The 19,547-nt window shown below is 37.2% G+C and overlaps 1 protein-coding gene across 4 annotated transcripts in view; it reads right to left on the bottom strand.

The window, feature by feature from the left end:
* Positions 1–19,547, bottom strand: part of phf21b (PHD finger protein 21B) — a 147,354-nt gene that overhangs the window by 90,634 nt on the left and 37,173 nt on the right. The gene's annotated exons all lie outside the window — the stretch shown is intronic.

The following is a 19,547-nucleotide window of genomic DNA, read 5'->3' as shown; positions in this document are numbered from 1 at the left end:
CTTTTCAATGTTAAAAGTGTAATTTTCATAGATTTTTATACTAAATAATACAATCAATCTAAAAGTCAATAGAATAAATCAATATTTAATTTACCCATTGCAGTTGAGAATTTAGACCTAGCTAGATCATCGACTGATAAAATGTTTGCATTCAACAGATGACTGAATAAAATGATAGCCCACTTTTTCTTATCCATCTAACAGACAAGAATTAGCATAAATTAAAATTAAATGCAATCTTTCAATGTCTGTGTCTTTTGAAAATATTACAGGTTTACCAATCTAACATTAAACGTTTTCTATGTGTACATCCATGCAGTTGTACAAGCAGTCTCTCTTCCTAAGTGCGGTAAGAATGAGCTAATGAAATAAAGAGCTGTTTTATCTACTGAATACTGATTCATCAAATATCAGTATGAAAAAACTAAAAGAAATACTTTCCGGTATAAAAAATGGTTTTTCAGAAGTACAGTATAAAGCAAAGGAAATGGCCTATTGTTGTTCTACAAATACACACAAGCTAGATGATTAATCACACCAAATTTCTTGTAATTATTTTTAATCAACAGTCAAATCCTATATTTGAACATTTAACTGACTCACTAGCATAATCAGTTTAATACATTGCATTCTTACACAACAATACTTGAAAGGTGCTGTACATATTTAGAAATATAGAAATATAATACAATTATAGTAAAATACAAAACACTAAGGGCTTACAAGGGGCATGAGAGTTTAGAGAGTAGGCATTCAAGTGTCACTGCAGATAAGTTTGTGTGGGTAAACATGGAAGGTGGTATGCTTTATTTATTTAATTAGCAGCCTTGATGTTTTAATTCTGCAACTACCAAAATGAAAGACAGGAAATCCAAGATTGATAGAAGGTCAAAGCAAATCTTCCAGACTGATTGATAATAGCAAACCCATTCTTTTTTGAAACTGGTGAGATCCTGCTGCATATTACTGAGAGCAGAGATACTAAGGAGCAGTCAAACTTGGATGCTGGAATACCTGGGCTCACTACAAGATATTCTGATGAGTGTTTAGTTGACTGCCCTGGAAGTAACCCCTGAGTGAGGTTTAACAGCTGCTTCCTACCACAGAGTGTGTTTACATGCACAACCATAACCAGATTAGGGTGAAATCTGTGTTTACATGGGCAAGTAAATCTTTTGGAGTTCTACTTTGTCAAAACACTCCAATGTCATTAAAAAGTGGCGCTGTGAATCCAAAAATAAACATGAGGCCTGTGATAATTTTCTTGTGTTTTATAAATATGTGTAGTCAAATTGCCACTTTATGTATAGGTTCCTGTTACCGGAATGTGCACAGCACATTCTTTTCTTCTTGGCTTTGCAATCAAGCCCCACAAAGTACTCAGTACATGTGCTCTTGCCTTCCACCCAGTGCTCTCGAAATAATAACAACACAGGTAGTTTTTTTACTTCAGCAAGATAAGTATTGTGTTATGTTACTTGTTACTTTAAAAAGTAATCAGACTACGTAATGTGCATTACTTTTAACATGTTACCTGTACTGTTAGCTCATAGATATAAATTTAGTGATTTGTAAAATTTTGAGACATATTATTTTAGCCAGGAGAAGGAATATCTTATTCACCTAAGTATTTGTCTCTGAAAATTTGTTCTTGTGGATGCTTCCACCTGTGGCTGCTGAAAGCAAAGTTAATACATGCACAGGCTGAAATAGTGCAATGGACAGATTAAATAATCTGTTAAGAGTTTAACATGGCCATGTAATTGGGTTTTTTGCTCAGAAATCTACCGCTGCCAGCCAAGTTTCTCAGTGGACAATAACTTGATTTTGGAGTAAGGATTTACATGGCATTTTAGAAAACAGGTTTCTATGAATAACCGGGTTATTGAAGTGCATGTAAACACACTGATTGACTCCTTGAGTTTTCAGAAATGTTTCTGTGACAACGCCTCTACATTCTGTAAAGTACTATAGCTAGAAATTAGGAAAGAGAACCAGCATGACTGGGAATGGCAGCATCCTTTTTGGCCACTGTTTAGGGCGGCGGCAAACTATATCTCTTTATATAAGGGTATGACTTTGTGTTTATACAGGGTAAGCCAAAAAGAAGTACCACATTTCAAACATTTATTTTACAAAAATGCTACAAGATAAAATAAATTTCATTATGACACAAGAAAGGATATACAAAATAGATTTTTCACTGTGTTTTAAAAATGATGCCTTCAAGGTGGTGGCCATCATTAGCGATACACTCTTTGAGACGATGTCTGAATGCTCGCATAACTTGTTTAGCCATTTCAGGGAAAATAGCGGCAATTTCATGGTGAATAGCGTCCATGACTGCTTCAAGGTTTTGAGGTCGGTGTGAATATAGCATTGACTTCAGATAGCCCCACAAAAAGAAATCACATTGAGTGAGATCAGGCAAGCGTGAAAGCCACCCAACATCATCAACGCAGGGGGATCAGCTTCTCCGAAAAACATCTCCCATAAAACTTGCATGGATCTTCACGCCATATGACCTGTTGCTCCATCCTGTTGAAACCAGTCATCAGGTACATCCATTTCTTCCAGTTGGGACTGGAAAAAGTTCTCTAGCATTTCAATGTAATGTTCTGAAGTGGCGGTGACTGTCGCTCCCTCCTCCTCAAAAAAGTAAGGGCCTACAATGCCAAATTCTGCAACAGTGTACCAAACTGTAACATGCTCAATGTGCAGGGGTCTCTGATGAAGTTCACAAGGGTTAGTTTAGCCCAATAGTGGAAGTTTTGATTATTTACGCAACCATTCAAATGGAATTGTGTCTCATCGCTGCACATGACGATGGCATCTCGATGAACGGTTGCAGAATGTTCGCGCATGACTTTCTATGGCTCTTCCAGTCTCTCTCTGTGAGTTCCTGCACTACCATTATTTTGTATGGATGGAAATTAAGCTCCTCATGCAAAATCCTCCTCAAAGACTTATTGGAAATGCCTAAGGTAGAAGCATATTTGCGCGCTGAACAACTAGGAGACTGCAAAATTGATGCCTTTACAGCTTGGATGTTTTCAGGCATTCATACAGTCCATGTACAACCTGCAGATTTTCTGTTTAATGTTGTACCCGTGAGTCTAAATTTAGCCACCCACTGAAGAATTGTTTTCCGATTTGGGACGTCATTGTTAGAATGAATGCTGAAGTGCATTTGGAGCGCGCGTTGCGCAGTGATGATGGATTTGTTGTTATTGAAGAACGCTTTGACAACGAAAGCACGGTGTGCACTAGAACAAACCATGTTGCCGACTGAAAACTACAAGGGATCACCTATCAAAGGACTCCCACCCCAACCCACTTGGCTGCATCTACCTTGTGCAATGACCTTTAGAAATGTGGTACTTCATTTTGGCTCACCCTGTGTCACTGTTCTAGTGTGGTGATTATTCAGTTTTTCAACTGTAAACTGTTTATATTAAGTTTTAAATATTTTGCTCAAACAAACCAGGATGAACTGAATTTATAGGACTTTAATCACGGACATTGCTTGCATTGATAGTAATTTATGTATTTTCCAGTTTCTTCTTCAATTACTCTATTACTTGGGGTTGGGAAATAAGCATATTGCACAGAACCTATTTTAATTAATTTATAACCTGTGAAATGATGGATGCCGTAGGACTAGGAATTAGCAAATCGGTTTACATCTTGGAAAAGGAAGGAACGTGGAGGTACTTAAAAGATTAAACTCTTTGATCAGAATCATTCGTCATCAAGACAAGTTAGTCAATCAAATGTGTGCAATGTCACATGTCCCTAAAACCCACATGTGCATTTTAACTTAAATATGGCTCATCTGATAGACCAAAAAAAGAAAAAGGAAAGGAAGAAAAACAACAATAGAAGGGAGATGTCAGAGATCAAAAGATGTAAGACCTTCTGATTTGAACATCGGAAAAAGTAAACTATGAACAACCCCAATCACTAAACCAAAAGCCACCCAGAACATCCACCCCTTGACACTTCTGATTTTCAGTAATATTTTCTAAGAATTTTATATGCAGACTTTGCCATCTATTTTATTTTCTATGTTTTCTTCTATGTGGTATTGTTATACATTAATAAATACCAGGTTGCTTTTATATTTTCTATACTTTATCGTTTAACTAGAGTGATTAAAATAATAAGTGGGTACCAAGTTTGAGTTTGACGGCTACTGTCATATTTATCAAGGATATTGAGGTCGCTCCTCAGTAATTAGAATAGCATATAACCAAAGTAGTGGCATTTTTCTGTGTGTCCAGATGACACCTGTTTGTTTGTTAGACCTGATGATAGTGAATCCCTATATAAAGAATCTTATGCAGAATGTGGGATTACTGGCAATTGGCCTACTTGATACTCTGCCTGGCTATGAGCTCTCTCTGTAATATATATGTTACTGGAAATGCGTGAAAACCAGGTATTGTATAGAATGTGTGACTTTTTAGGAAAATACAGTAACACATGAACAATTTCATTTTTAACATTCTGTCAAGTTTTTAAACATGTTAATGGCAATATATAAAGTTATGGTAAGATAAGCAAACACATCACAATTCTTAAGGGAGTTTTCTACACCGCTCATGTCCTCCTGGACTTAAAACGTTTTTAAATTTTAAAGAACTGCATTCTGGCTCCTTGATCTACTTACTCTGAATTTTCACTTATAGGTTTATAGGGCTATTACTGTAATGTGTACAGAGTACAGTGAAATTCTTACTTGCATGTGCTGATCCACATGCAACAGATTGCAACTTTCCTGTGCCATGATCAGTGAGTATAACTACCTTATCTCAAAGCTTCTATCTTCCTTACTTAAAAAAGCTCAGAACACAGCTGTCACAACTTACAGTATTTTCCAGCTCTTTGAAAACGCAGAAAATTCTGCCTTTCCTCTCCTATATAAATTTTCTGATTTTACATTTCTTTTTGAAAAATAAAAGCAAGTGCAGGTTAGAAAAATGTAAATGCTCCACTTTTATAAAGAAAACAAATAATGGCAGCACCCTTGCTGTATATCTTATTGCAGGCAAATTCTGAGTCTACTAACTGAATCAAAAAATTAAAAAGCAAGTCATTCACCGAAAATAACATGCAATGTTCTGAGACTAGTGGTTGCAAGGAAAACCTGCAACTGCTGCTACTTTTCAGACCCTAGGGTGGCTATTACAGCATCAGATTCCATTTCAGATTATCAAAGAAAAATATAAAAAATAAAATATTAAAGATCCAAACACAATCATGCTTCTGAAAGTACACTGAATTATGAATTGATCATATAAAAATATTATGCAACCTGGGGAAACAAAAAATGAGATAGCTAAATGTTGAGGATCCAAATTTAATATGTTCTCTTGGGTATTTTCTCACTATATCTGTTGAAAAACTACAAAAGCACAATTGTCCAGAATGAATATAACTGGAGGCAGCAACTAATGAGACACAATGTATTAAGTATTGACAGAACAGTAAAAAAAAAAAAAACCTTAAGTAGTCTTTCAATTTTTGTATGTTATATTCAAATAATTATATAATCGTTCGGTTCGCACCTGAGTGTGAAGCGGCTGGGATGGGAATCAGCACCTCCAAATCTGAGACCATGGTCCTCAGCCGGAAAAGAGTGGAGTGCCCTCTCAGGATTGGGAGCAAGATCCTGCCGCAAGTGAAGGAGTTCAAGTATCTCTGGGTCTTGTTCACGAGTGAGGGAAGAATGGAGCATGAGATCAACAGGCGGATCAGTGCGGCGTCCACAGTGATGCGGGCTTTGCATCGTTCTGTTGTGGTGAAAAAGGAGCTGAGCCGAAAGGCAAAGCTCTCAATTTACCAGTCGATCTACGTTCCCACCCTCACCTATGGTCATGAGCTATGGGTAGTGACCGAAAGAACGAGATCGCGAATATAAGCAGCTGAAATGAGTTTCCTCCGCAGGGTGTCTGGGCTTTCTCTTAAAGATAGGGTGAGAAGCTCAGTCATCCGGGAGGGGCTCAGAGTAGAGCCGCTGCTCCTCCGCATCGAGAGGAGTCAGATGAGGTGGCTCGGGCATCTGATCAGGATGCCTCCCGGACGCCACCCTGGTGAGGTGTTCTGGGCACGTCCAACCAAGAGGAGGCCCCGGGGAAGACCCAGGACACGCTGGAGGGACTATGTCTCCCAGCTGGCCTGGGAATGCCTCGGGATTCCCCCGGAGGAGCTAAAAGAAGTGGCAGAGGAGAGGAAAGTCAGGGATGCTGCCCCCACGACCCGATCTCGGATAAGCAGAAGAGGATGGATGGATGGATATTCAAACTAATTTGAACAGTTAAGTGAAAAAAACTGTAAAATTACAAGCAAAAAGAGAATAGCATGATGAATAAATAAGAAACAAAAGCCAAGCAGGAAAGGAGTGAGTAAGTAATACAAATAAACATTAATTAGTACATTTGACTCAAGTTTACATATAATTAAAGGCAGCATAAATTCTCCTGTGAAACTAATTAATATTATGAGTCAAATGACTCAAAGAACAAGATGAGGCATACTCTGAGCTACCTCAAAGCTCCAGGAGACCGGGTGTAGATTATAGCTGATTGGTGTTGAGTTTTCATGACTCCATGTCAGGTTTTTTTTCTGGGTGACCCACTTTCTAAGTACAACCTATACGCCTACAGGCTAGCCCATTCTTGGTATGTTTGTCCCTTTCGAACTTGAATAAGCAGGTGCAATGAATGCACAAACAGATAAAGAGCTTATAACAATGTATGAAATTTTATGACATTGTAATAAAATTTAGATAATTGAAAAGCAAAAAATAAATAGGTTGAATTATCTGAATAACATCAATACACATATTTCTGTGACAGAAAATTATTACTTCCTGTAAAAAAGTTTTATAAACACTAGTTTTTTACAATATAGTTTCTTTTTGCTACAAAATATTTAATTATAAGAATAAAAAAATGATTATTTTTCGATATGTCAGCACATCATACCATGCTACCACAACACAGTGCCTGCACTCCTATTTGATTCCTGGTCTGAGCTCATTCTGAGTGAAGTTTGCTCATTCTTCCCCTGTGTTTGCCTGTATTTCCTCTAGTAACTCTTGATTCCCATCGACAGACTACACAGTCAATGAGCATGTAAACGGTCACTCTGAACAATATACATCATAAGGGAAATGGAGTTCAAGATGTCCTTATCTAGCTATGTTAACAACTTTACATACGATCAAATCAAACTTAACAAACCAGAATTCAACCCCATTACACTGACAATTTTGAAGGTAGGTAGAAAACTAAATTAAAATTTATGTGATTCAACAAGCTGACCAGGCAAAAGAAACCTGAATTTTCTTACTAAAATTCCCTATAGGCATAATTGGGCTATGACAGGAATACTGTAATTACTTTCAACAAGTGGCATAATTGGGCTATGACAGGAAAAAATACTTTCAACAAGTGGAACAATTCCGATGAGCTCCTGCATGAGGGTTGTACTGAAATTTGCTTGATCACACAAGTAAGCACAACTAAGTAATTGTCCACCATGATAGCATTCTTCACAGATAAAAATGGTGAGAATTCAGATATATGCATAAAAGGTTTGAGATCATTCCAATTTCCATCAGACACATTTCCTGCTGCCTGCATGTTCACTGCCATCAGAGACTATGGATCCATTTGTAAATGGATAGTGATGAGCCAGTGATTTGTATGAACTTTTTAACTCGCAGAAAAACCTAAGAGTTTGCCTCACAAAAAATGTAATTTCTTGAACCAGTTCCTGTCACATATACACAACATTCCCCCTGCCCCAATATCTCTATTCCCATACCACATTCTTACAGCTAGCAATTACTCATTAAGTGCTAGCTCAGGATACCCCCCATCAGACCACATTCCACCCTTTATATGTCCTGTGTCTGTATATTATTGTCCATTCAAGCAGTTGTGTAAACCAGTTGTCATTTGTCAGGATTACACAAGACAAGGCAAGAGGAAAAAGGGATGGTAGTGTATGTGTTGCTATCATCCATCACTCTGCCACTGGACTCTCTGTCCAAAGAAAAAGCGAAAATTCTGATAGTGTGGTTAGTCCCAGAACAAGTAGGTAAACAGATGCACACAACAGCACCAATATTGTGCTTGTGTTTCACTGCAAAAAACCATCTAAAACAACTTTTTTTTAAATGCATTTTGTGTTTCAAAATTAATTAAAAACCAGTCAGTTTAAATTTCAAAAACTGTATGGGAAATGAAATGTGACTATTTTGCTTTACGGATTTATGGATGTGGTGAGAGAGGACATGCAGGTGGTGGATGTGACAGAGCAAGATGCAGAGGACAGGAAAATATGGAAACAGATGATCTGCTGTGGCAACCCCTAATGGGAGCAGCCAAAAGATGAGGAAGACTGGTGAAGGAAAACAGCAGATGTAAGGAATGCCTGCCTCTTATGATAACTGGGCTCAATAGATTCCTTCTTAACTTGGATGTAAAATCAATCCAATTAACCAACATCTTCCAAATCCAAAAATAATTGAACTTTCAGAAAACAAGTGAGCTCGCTGCTCAACTTTCTTATGACTAGCATGCTCATAAATATCAACATATGTGAGAATGGTGCAATGCCTTGTGTGGTTCAACTGGCCACTTTCTACTGTTGTTCACACACACGCCAACCCAAGAAACTTCCAAGAAAGATGCTAGGTCTTGACGTGGGAAATTGCTAACCCAAGTCACCTGGGACTCATTATTCAGGTTTCTTCAAATTTACACTTAACCCTAGAATTTACCAACTAATTTCTGCTTATAGCCTGCATGTGTTCTGAGGGCTGGAGTGAAGTGTAGCTACATGGAACAAACTTCATGTAACACATGCTCCCTGCTGTAAAAAAATATTTTTGTTGATGCCTGCATATCACCTAGACTTAATTATGATGGCAGCTGGGTCCTATTCCAGTGGTTTCCAAGGTAATTCAATTTTTTAGGCTTAGGTCTTGTTTTCAGACCCTTTTTTTAATCAATCAATCAATCCTTATTTTACGCTGCATCTTTCACAATCATATTTACAACAGATTGCTTTGCAAAGTGCACAAACAATTCTAATCAACAAGACTTAAAGCCATACAAGACAACTCATGTTAAAATAAAAGGAAACATGAGATGAGACAATATTAATAAAAAAATACTAGTACTTAGAACTGACAACAAAAACTGACATGTGGCATAAGTACTGTGGGCTCAAAAGAGTCAAAAATAAAGTTTTCAGCGAAACCAAGGGGTCTTTAGGTCAAGTTGAGTGGCCTGTGTGGAGTGGAGCACAGAATCAGACACTAATATCACTAGCATTCTGTTTAGCCAAGTCTGATCTGGAGCCTCTTCCGTGGTAAATCTTCAGATGAAATGAGTTCTCATGATCAATTTGGCAGAACAAGCGTATGTACTTTTGACAATGTACCCTGCAGAGAAGCAAGTCATTGTCTGTCACTCATATATTGATAGGTAAATTATGCCACTGTAATCCTCCTTGATGCTTATTTACTTTTAATTATTTATTTTTGATACTACTATTAATACTGACAGAAAAACTGTGAATAAAAATTTCACTGTACTCATTGGAAAGAGTAGATATAAAACAAAACATTGCTTTTATAAGCTGATCATTCATTTATCCTATTTAGTCAAATTAATGTTATAAAGAAAGAACCAACACTATGGCACACCAGCCAATCGCTAAGCACACCCATGGCCATTAGACCAGTTCAGAGCTACCAGATAATCTGAAAGTATGTCTGTGGACTTTAATGGAAAAGTCTCACAAACGTGGAGTGAAGGGGTAAACTCTACAAAGAACATATAGTTAAGCAGAATAAAACTTAAAACCCGCGCCTGCTATACCACTTATTGATGCAAGTTCTGAAACATGAAATTTCAGTATCAAAAATGAAAAGTTTCAATGGAAATGCCTTTTTGAGCAGTGAAACAGAGAGCCAGGAAGGAACTGCTAAGTATAGAAGGATCAGTACCAGCTTTGACATGCTATCATTTTCAAAAGACCTCAGAAATTAACCGCACACAATAAAGACACAAAGATCAAGGGATAAAGCACAAGCAGAGGCATACAGTACCTTTAATTGTTATTATAGTATAATTAGCATTTACAATTGTTAACTGCAGTCAACACAGAACCCTGCAGGGAGGTAGAATCCTGCATTGTTAAAAGAAAATGAAAATGCTTTACTAATGCATTATTGTAATTTAATTTAGCACTTCTACCATAACAATATCAAATAAATACTGCTATGTCAGTGTTTATTCTTAGAGGAAGATCTTTTTTCAATCTTTTTGCCAATGTGGCATACCAGAATTACATTATATCAAATCACATAACATAATGATCTTTATGTATATGGCTTTGCATGTAATCCTCTGTGCTTTTTGTATTTCAGCATTATGTCTGGTGCTATAGTTGGCAACACTCTATTTGTATTAGTGTTTAGCACACTGGGCTTAGAAGCAGACACACTCCGTTCAATACAATTGATTTCAATTGAACTGAACTGAATTATAAGGAAAACATCTGAAGCCAGCTAACTTTTATCCATCTGTCTTCCATCAGATCAAGCTTATGCTGAAACTGTCCCCCCAAGCTCCACCAGGTCATCTCCTTGCTATAGAGATTAATGCAAGGTCTGCAGACAAGTTTCCTGACAGAACCATTATCTGAGTCTGTATTCCAGCAGGTACCTTGCCTTTTCCATCACTCTCCTCCAGCTCTGTAATATCACTTTGGTACTCCAAAACTGGAGTCATAGTGGTTAGCACTTTTGCCTCACAGTTTGATTTCTTGACTGGAATGGATGCATTTGATACATTTTCCCAGTGTATTTTTTCCCAAGATTCTCCAGTTTACTCCCATATCCAAGAGACATATGTGTATTTATATTAATTTCTGATATTAAACTGTCTTGTTGTGAATTAGTTTTGCTGTTAGCATATCTGTACCCCATGAAAGGCTGAGGTCATATCTAAGATTAGATCTTCAGTTTAAACATTCAATACTCCCAGAGTGGGCTCTAGTTTAACACAATCCTATAATGAGGAAACATGGTTTCCAAAATATAATGTACTAGCACAATACCCGCACTTCGCAGCGGCGAAGTACTGCCTTAAAATTTTTATTAAGAAGAAAAGTAAACCTTTTTAAACTGAGGGAAAATATTCCAATAATTATTTGTTAAGGATCTCTTTGTATGCCACGTTGTCAGTTCGGACCTCCAGTTGTAATATGACCAAGCTGTGCGCTGAGCATGCAATATACAGTTATATACTCTTATATAATATAATAATATATTATAATATTATATTATATTATAATATTATATACTCTTGAGCATGAAATGTACAGTTGGCCATGTGAAAAGCAATCTTGTCTCAAATCTCACAGCTTGGATTGCTGCTGTCATAATCGGTTTGAGTTTCATGGTTTGTTTCAATTACATTAGTATTTGCAGGACTATTTGTGTTGAAATGACATTCGGCATTTGTCAAGTGTTGTAAGCATACAACCAGTTTCATCGATAACTTCGCATCCAGCTTTTGAGAGTTGAAACATTCATAAACATCAAAGTTTCCACTACTCAAATCATCACCTGTGACTTTAAGATGTTTAAGAGGCATTGGTGGTTGTCCAAAGGTGTAAAATATTTGGCCATTTCAGTATACTTGAAAGCGACAACCGAACAATTCAGCGACAGCCATCAACTCACATGCAGAACAATAGGTGAAGGGCTTAAGCATTTCACTTTTATACTGCTCCTGTGTAGTATAATTATCTCCTGTACCATCATCAGTCCACACCTTGAACCTGTCCCAGTCATTCAATACATAAGACACAATGTTCCTCCGGATATCAACAGTGAGCCTGATATGGCCGTACAATATGTAACACAGAGAATGGGAAAGGCAGGTGCCATCTCCGGGCATGGAAACCACTCAGTAAGTGACAGTTCTTTAGTCGATGGTGATCACCTCGATAAACATGTTAATGGGGTACGGTTGGAACGATAAAGGAAATGGGTACCTGAACAATGTAAACTAAGTCTAAAATACCTATAAAATAACTATAATCGTAATAAACGAGAAAATAAAACAGCGGAGAAGCTGTGGATTAAATAAAAAGACTGCAGTTATCAGCAGGGAGACGTGAATACGGTGGCAAAGCAAGGAAGGGAATGAAGAGACGGGAGTGACGGATAGCCTTATATAGGCAGGCAGTCAATAACGTGGGAAGCATGGGGATGGGGGACCCAACGCCGCCTCACACAGCGACCGAGCTGCAGGCTATGGACGTATATATGTACGTAAGTAGGATTCAGTTAACGTTGGGAACCCGCATACCAAATTTCTTGAAGATGGGCCCATAGGTAACAAAGACCGTTGGAAAGTTCAATATGGCGGCCGTCAGTTGCGTCATATCACCGAAATAAGAATGTACATCGGTTTCGGTTAGCGCAGGGAAGCCGCCTACCAAATTTCGTGAAGATGGGGCCATAAATAAGAAAGTTTAACATGGCGGACGTTGTCGACCGTTATGACCGTTACGCGTAGAATTTCGAAATGAAACCTGCTTAACTTTTGTAAGTAAGCTGTAAGGAATGAGCCTGCCAAATTTCAGCCTTCTACCTACACAGGAAGTTGGAGAATTACTGACGTTGGAAAGTTCAATATGGTGGCCGACAGTTGTGTCATACCACCGAAATAAGTACGTACATCGGTTTCGGTTAGCGCAGGGAAGCCACCTACCAAATTTCGTGAAGATGGGGCCATTAATAAGAAAGTTCAACATGGCAGATGTTGTCAACCGTTATGACCGTTACGTGTAGAATTTCGAAATGAAACCTGCGTAACTTTTGTAAGTAAGCTGTAAGGAATAAGCCTGCCAAATTTCAGCCTTCTACCTATACGGGAAGTTGGAGAATTAGTGATGAGTCAGTCAGTTAGTGAGTCAGTCAGTCAGTGAGGGCTTTGCCTTTTATTAGTATAGATGAATAGGTGATTCCTCTCCTTTTCAACACAAATGCTTAATCACCTACCACCTCTGTTTTGTCACTTTTCTGTTTTTCCTGACATAAAGTTTTCAAGTAAAATTACTGCATTTATCTTTACACTTCATATTCTGTCTGTCTTTTGTCTTTACTTTTGTCCCCCCACTTTTCATTCATTTGTATATCTTCCATATTCATCCAGATCAGGAACAAACTAGACAATTGCATCACTTACTCAAATGTGTTAAAAAACACCTTTAATTTTTCTTCATTTAACTTTCTCCCTTTCTCTCCTTTTATAAACTGACACATCTCTATGCTGCCCATCTATCCATCTCTCCTTCACTCTATATATACTATAAATAGATGTATAGTGCATATACTGTATATATAAAATATTTTATTGTGTACTTAATATATATGTGGTAAAATTTCAAAATAGGAAAATGAAAAATGATTGTTTTTCTCCGTTTCATTTTTGTCACTAAAAAGAAAAAAGCTAAGAAACATTTATCACACTTACTTTTAACATTGTCAAACTGTAAAGGTCTACTGTCTTTTAAAGGTTACTATTTACCATCTACAGTAAAATATTGTTTTAATTGGCTGTCCAGATACTCTTCAAAAATCATACTTTTCTAAAGCTTATGCAACAATAAAATAACAGATAAAAGTACAGGGTGAGCGAAAATTATATTAACACTAATGGTACTGCTATGTATATACAACTTTTGTGGATAATTTATATGCCACGTATGGTACATGTGTTGAACATGATGGCAAACAGGTTGAAACATTCCTGTAAATCATCTTGCACATACTGTATGAAGTATGTTTTATAAATAAATTGTTTCCCCCATTCAAATGTTAACATAATTTTGATTCACCCTGTAATTAATACATCTCTAATATTTACCCTCATATTTAAATATAAACGCACAATGTAAATTAATAAGATTCTAAAGAACATTTACAGAATGCAATAAACCAAACCATGGTATCATCCATCTAATCCATCTCTTCTGTTTGCAAGGTCCAAAACACCTGCGTTCCTTGTCAATGCACTGTATGCATTGTACTTCCAGGTGGGCGATCATTGGTTGCCTGATTTCACAAAAACAAAATTGCCCCTATGTTCTAAGACAAAATCAAAACTGTTTGATTTTATCAAGGTAAGTCATTGACTAGCTGGCTGGAGTCACTGGGGATGTCGAATAATGCGATCAGTGGTCACAGGCGCATACTGTGACTACACCTGATTTATTAAGATTATGTAAATGAAGTCTATGGCTGATAATTGCTGGAAAAGATGTGTAATGTGACATGTTCATAATTCACCGAGAGCCTGATCAAGGCAACAGTTCATTACAAGGCATACTCAGGCAGACAGACAGACAGACAGACAGAGAGACACACACACACACACACAGAGTCATACTGGACCAACTTAGATAAATACAGATAAATTACACTTGTTTACATACAGGATTTTTTTTTTTACAGTTTTTGACTTAAGTACCTTGCTCAAGGCCACGAAGTGAGTCAATGAACAGGCATCTTAAACCACAGCTCCATACATCCTGTCTACAACACTCAGAGGAGAAAATAAACCTCGAGTCTAATGCTCTCCCAGCTGAGCTGTTTTGGCCACATGTAAAGCCATATAAATATGGGAAGTACATGTACACTTCACAGTGACCTGGGCAGAGGATTTAAACCTGGAACTTTAGACTCTTAGTTAACCAATAAGTGAAAACTGAAAAAGGCTCAAGAACCTTCAGTCTTCAGGTAAACGTTACCAATCAGCAACTGAGCCCCCTAAACTGAACCTTATTCCAGTATGCAACATGCCTAGCAACTGAAGAACCTCCAAAGAAAAAAATGTGTGAGGAACGTGTCACTCTATCAGTGCAGTGCCACAATGAAAGAGCTAGCACAACTTTAAGAAAAAAAAGCAAGTTTAGGAAGAAACCACAACAACTAACTTAAACTAGGGTGAGAGCATGATTTTTACTGTAATTCTCACATTAATAGAATAGAAATCTGCAAGACACTGCTGTCTACACTTGTAGGTTTATACATCTTGCCTGAAGAAGGGGCCTGAGTTGCCTCGAAAGCTTGCATATTGTAATATTTTTAGTTAGCCAATAAAAGGTGTCATTTTGCTTGACTTCTCACTAAAGAAAAAGTGATAACTTTATTTTCATAGGGTATATAAAAAAACACTACCAGTGGTTAATGAAGATGTTGGTGGCTACATGAAATAGCTGAATTCACTAATGATGGGTACTGCCATAAAAATAGACTATCACATATTTATAATGTTGGATAAAACATAACGACCTACTGGTGCAAGAATTCAATAAATAAGTATCATCTGTACAATGGTATAGACATTTTGCAATAAAAATCTTATCACTGTTTACTTTAAAACTAAACATAGGCTTATTTTGATTTATGTACATCTCATTCCCTTTTCCAATGGCACAACATATTCTGAAAGCAATCATGATTACAGCTCTGACAAAAGATGCCTACATCACTTCCTGGGTAAAGGCTGTATACAATATCCGCCATTTCTGAGATGTTGTTGGATTGGTTTTGTCTTTTCATTTGTTCATTCAAGTGAGAGAGGCGTAAAGCATAAGCTTATTTACTTGAACAGGACAAGCACCCACCACACACACACTTTGTCATTTGTTTGAAGGTATGGAAAATTCATATTTATCATCCTAACAGGACCAAATGGACAATATACAATATGGCCAAAATACTTCAAACTCTGCTCAAAGTGAAATAAAATGCTACACTCTGGGAGTTTAGTAAAGCCCTTTAATGAAAAAATGTGACTTCAGAAAACAGCAGCATGAATGGACCTGCAAAACACATAAATAAAAATAAATGTAGTATCAAATAGCTAAGTGTTTGCTTTAATTGGTCCTAAAGCGTGTGTACTTTATAGCCCTCAAACTTCGCATCTAAAGTAATTTCTGCACCAGCTATGAATGGTTAAGTGATTAAGCAACTTTTCTAGGATGCAGGTCCATTAGCCACAAAGATGCCTTAGACTCCTTAACCTAATGAGATGAGGCTGAAGGTTTAAGGGAGCATCTTCTCCTGACATGAATGACACAGCGGCACAATGGTACCAGCTGCTGACTCCTAGATTCAAGGTCCTGGATTTGAATTCTGCACCTAGTTCTTGCCCACACAGACTCTGCCCATTCTCACCATGACATTTGTGGATTTTTCTTTTGGAAAATCTGTTTGTGTGGTTTGGTTTTCCTCTGGGTACTTTAGTTTATCTCCCACATCCCCAAAAGATGTGCATGTAAGGTTAACAGGTCAGTCCAAATTGCAAACAGGCTCCTGTAGGTGTAAGTGGCTCCCGTGATAGCCTGGCGCTCACCTAGGTCTGTTCCCTGCCTTCCATCTAGAACTGATAGGATAAGGTGTAGCACCCTGTGACCCTGAGTTGGATTAAGTGAGTTTGAAATGTTATGCTATGTTATCTTCTCCTAACATCGTCTAGTAAGAATGTGTTGATGGTCATTTATAGATCTGAATTAGCTGGATAGATAAAACCTTATTGATTCCTGTAGAGAATTTCACATGCTCCAGCAATAACAAAAGACATAAAGATGTATTGCAAAGCAAAGTACAAACTATCAGAAGCACATGACATAACAGGGCAATCACACCATTTGCTGAACTAAAGATTCTGAACTAACACTTAATATACATGATTGTGGACACGATTATGGACACTGTTTTAGGTACCACGTGGCTTTGCTCAAAATCAATATTTACAGCCATGTTTGAGTATTTGAGCATATCTAGCATTATTTTATATCACCTTAAAGTAGCCAGCACCAATGCCTAATAGTTGCAAGGACTTGCTTTCAGTTATCAATTGGGTTACAATCTGTGCTGATATTCCCATCTTATTATTGTGGGTTTTCCCTGAAAACTACAGTTTCCTCCCATGGCTTTTGTGAATGAGTGTGCACAGCAATGGATTCCATTGTTCTGCTTTGCAAATGATGGCTGACAGCACAGGCTGTGGCTGTGTAACCCTGTAACAGGTAAGTATTTAAAAAAATTCTACTTGACTTAGTTTGTTCAAGTTGACCATATATGAAACAGGTGCAAACATTGATGTGTCTACAAAATAATGCAATTTAATGTAAATTAAATGAAATAAAAACATTTCTACAAATGCTTACACTCTTGTATGGACTACACTATTAGAGCTAAGTCATTTGTAGTGCTGAAAAGTGTAAAACTGGCTGCATTAAAAATGTAACCAAAATGTTGAAGACTTCCTGCACAGTACCACTGAATTTTGACATTTTTATCTATGTAACTTCAGTTCAGCACAAGCTTATCAGTAGAGTAAATAAGTTACATAACACATTTGAATATACATTGGGAACAACAGCAATGTACATTTTGTGCCAAGTGTAAGCAACTTTCACTTTCAATAAATGAAAGGGATGGTGTCCTTAAGCCTAAAATAAGACTTTTTTGTTTTTCTTTTTATTAATAGACAAGTTTTTAGATTTTCCTTTTGCTGAATGAAAAAACTGGCTTTGTTATTGAGAAATTCGTCAGTGATAGCAGGTACAGTTTACTTTACACTTATACAGTTTTACACAGTAAAACTACTAAACAACAGTGATCTGCCCCACCAAATTACTGCTAGGGCATTCAGACAACAACATAATGGGTTTCATTCAAATGTGCAGTATTTACTTACAACTAATACATAATTGTAATAAAGCTTTAAATCACTCAATCCATCAATTCAGTCATCAGTTGTTCCACATTTTCTAAATCAGGATATTTAGTGGCCATAGCCAATCGTATCACTTATTAGGTACAAAGCAGAGATCAGGTATCAAACCAGGAATTGTGCAAAAACAGGGCACAGCTGTAAACACACCAACACCCGCAGATGAATGTCACCACAAGGTTATAGGAAATATTTGGCATATGAGACGAAACCCATGTAAACAAAACTTAGCACAGTAGGCACATAAATCTGAAATATGGTGCAGCACCACCATGTCACTTTTCAGCTATTCATCAATCTATTTACTGCAGCCATTTATCCAAAACAGAGTCATGGTTTGCCCCTTTAATAGAACTATACACTGCTTGAAACGACAGGGAATTGAATATAATAATGTCAGGCCACCAAATGGTGAAAATCTATCAGGGTAGTTTATAAAACAAAACATTAAGGCAGCTTAACAAATGAAGAAAACACACACAAAAATAACTTTCTATCAGCCTCACAGGCCTGTCTTTATAGATATATTGTGCTCAGACCAGTATATGGGGCACTTTGCCTGCTACTAACCTTATGTGTATTAACCTATCTTACTCTCAAGGGTTTCTTTATAGCACTGGCTGAATTGGTGGTACTTCAAGTTCAAAGAACCCCGGCATACTCTTATGTTAACTCAGTTTAATTTATCTGAATTGCTACATTGCATTTGAAGGTCAGGAAGGTAATATACTATACCCCGGAGACACCACTTAGAGTGGTCTGACTCAACTGTACCCTAAAGCTTGTATCCCATTTAAAGGAGGGTTCCAGAGAATCCTAACTGAGCAGGCTGGTTCCTCTATTTATCTCTGGCCTCTACTAAGGTCTCAAAGTTATCCATTGTTTTACATTTAACTTGCTATAGTTTAATAACCCATAGATGCTTTTCAGTCAAGCCACCTATTGGAAACTTCATCTCACAGACCAGCTATGTACCATCTTGAGGAATCGAGGGACATGACTGGTGTGGGACAGTTCGTCACACGTTAAATAAGAATGCATCTATACACATCAAACCAAGTTACTTTGGGAAATGCTTTTTATGTTATAACAGTTTGTTTTTTTCCTTTTGTGGAACATCTTGCAATACCAAATAAAGATATATGTCTAGCTATACTTCTGGCCTCTGGAAACACATCTTACCTAACAGTGAATATACAGTCTGCCAATGTTTACTGTAAAATGTTAACCCAAATATCCCATACTTTTTACACAGTAAAAAAAATTTGGCCTTATCTAAGTAGACAGGGTATAGATTCTTCAAGACATTGTGCTCCCTTGGCATTGACTTCCAGATAGTATACTTGGCCATACATATGAGGACATTTCTGCTAGTACCTCAAAGAATAGTTCTGCAATTTGATGGTCAAAATGAAGCACATTGGGATTCTTTTTATAGACGTTGTGGTTTCAGCACTCATTCAATGTCAACATCTTCTAATATTCAACATTGTACAATTTAAGCAGATACTTGCAGTTGAACATACTTATTATACTTTGTGTGTTCCATATGCAATTCAATCACTAAAAAAAAACAGGAGATAGAATTATAAAAAAAAAACCATAGTCTCCCTTACCCACTTCAATGTAAAGGCAATTTTAGTCTAATAGTTGACCAAGCAAGATAGCTAAAACCACAGTGAAGCATAATAGCAAAATAATTAA

The sequence above is a fragment of the Polypterus senegalus genome, chromosome 11 (genome assembly GCF_016835505.1).
Source record: "Polypterus senegalus isolate Bchr_013 chromosome 11, ASM1683550v1, whole genome shotgun sequence".
NCBI lineage: Eukaryota > Metazoa > Chordata > Cladistia > Polypteriformes > Polypteridae > Polypterus > Polypterus senegalus.
This window is presented reverse-complemented; position numbering and strand designations above follow the sequence as displayed.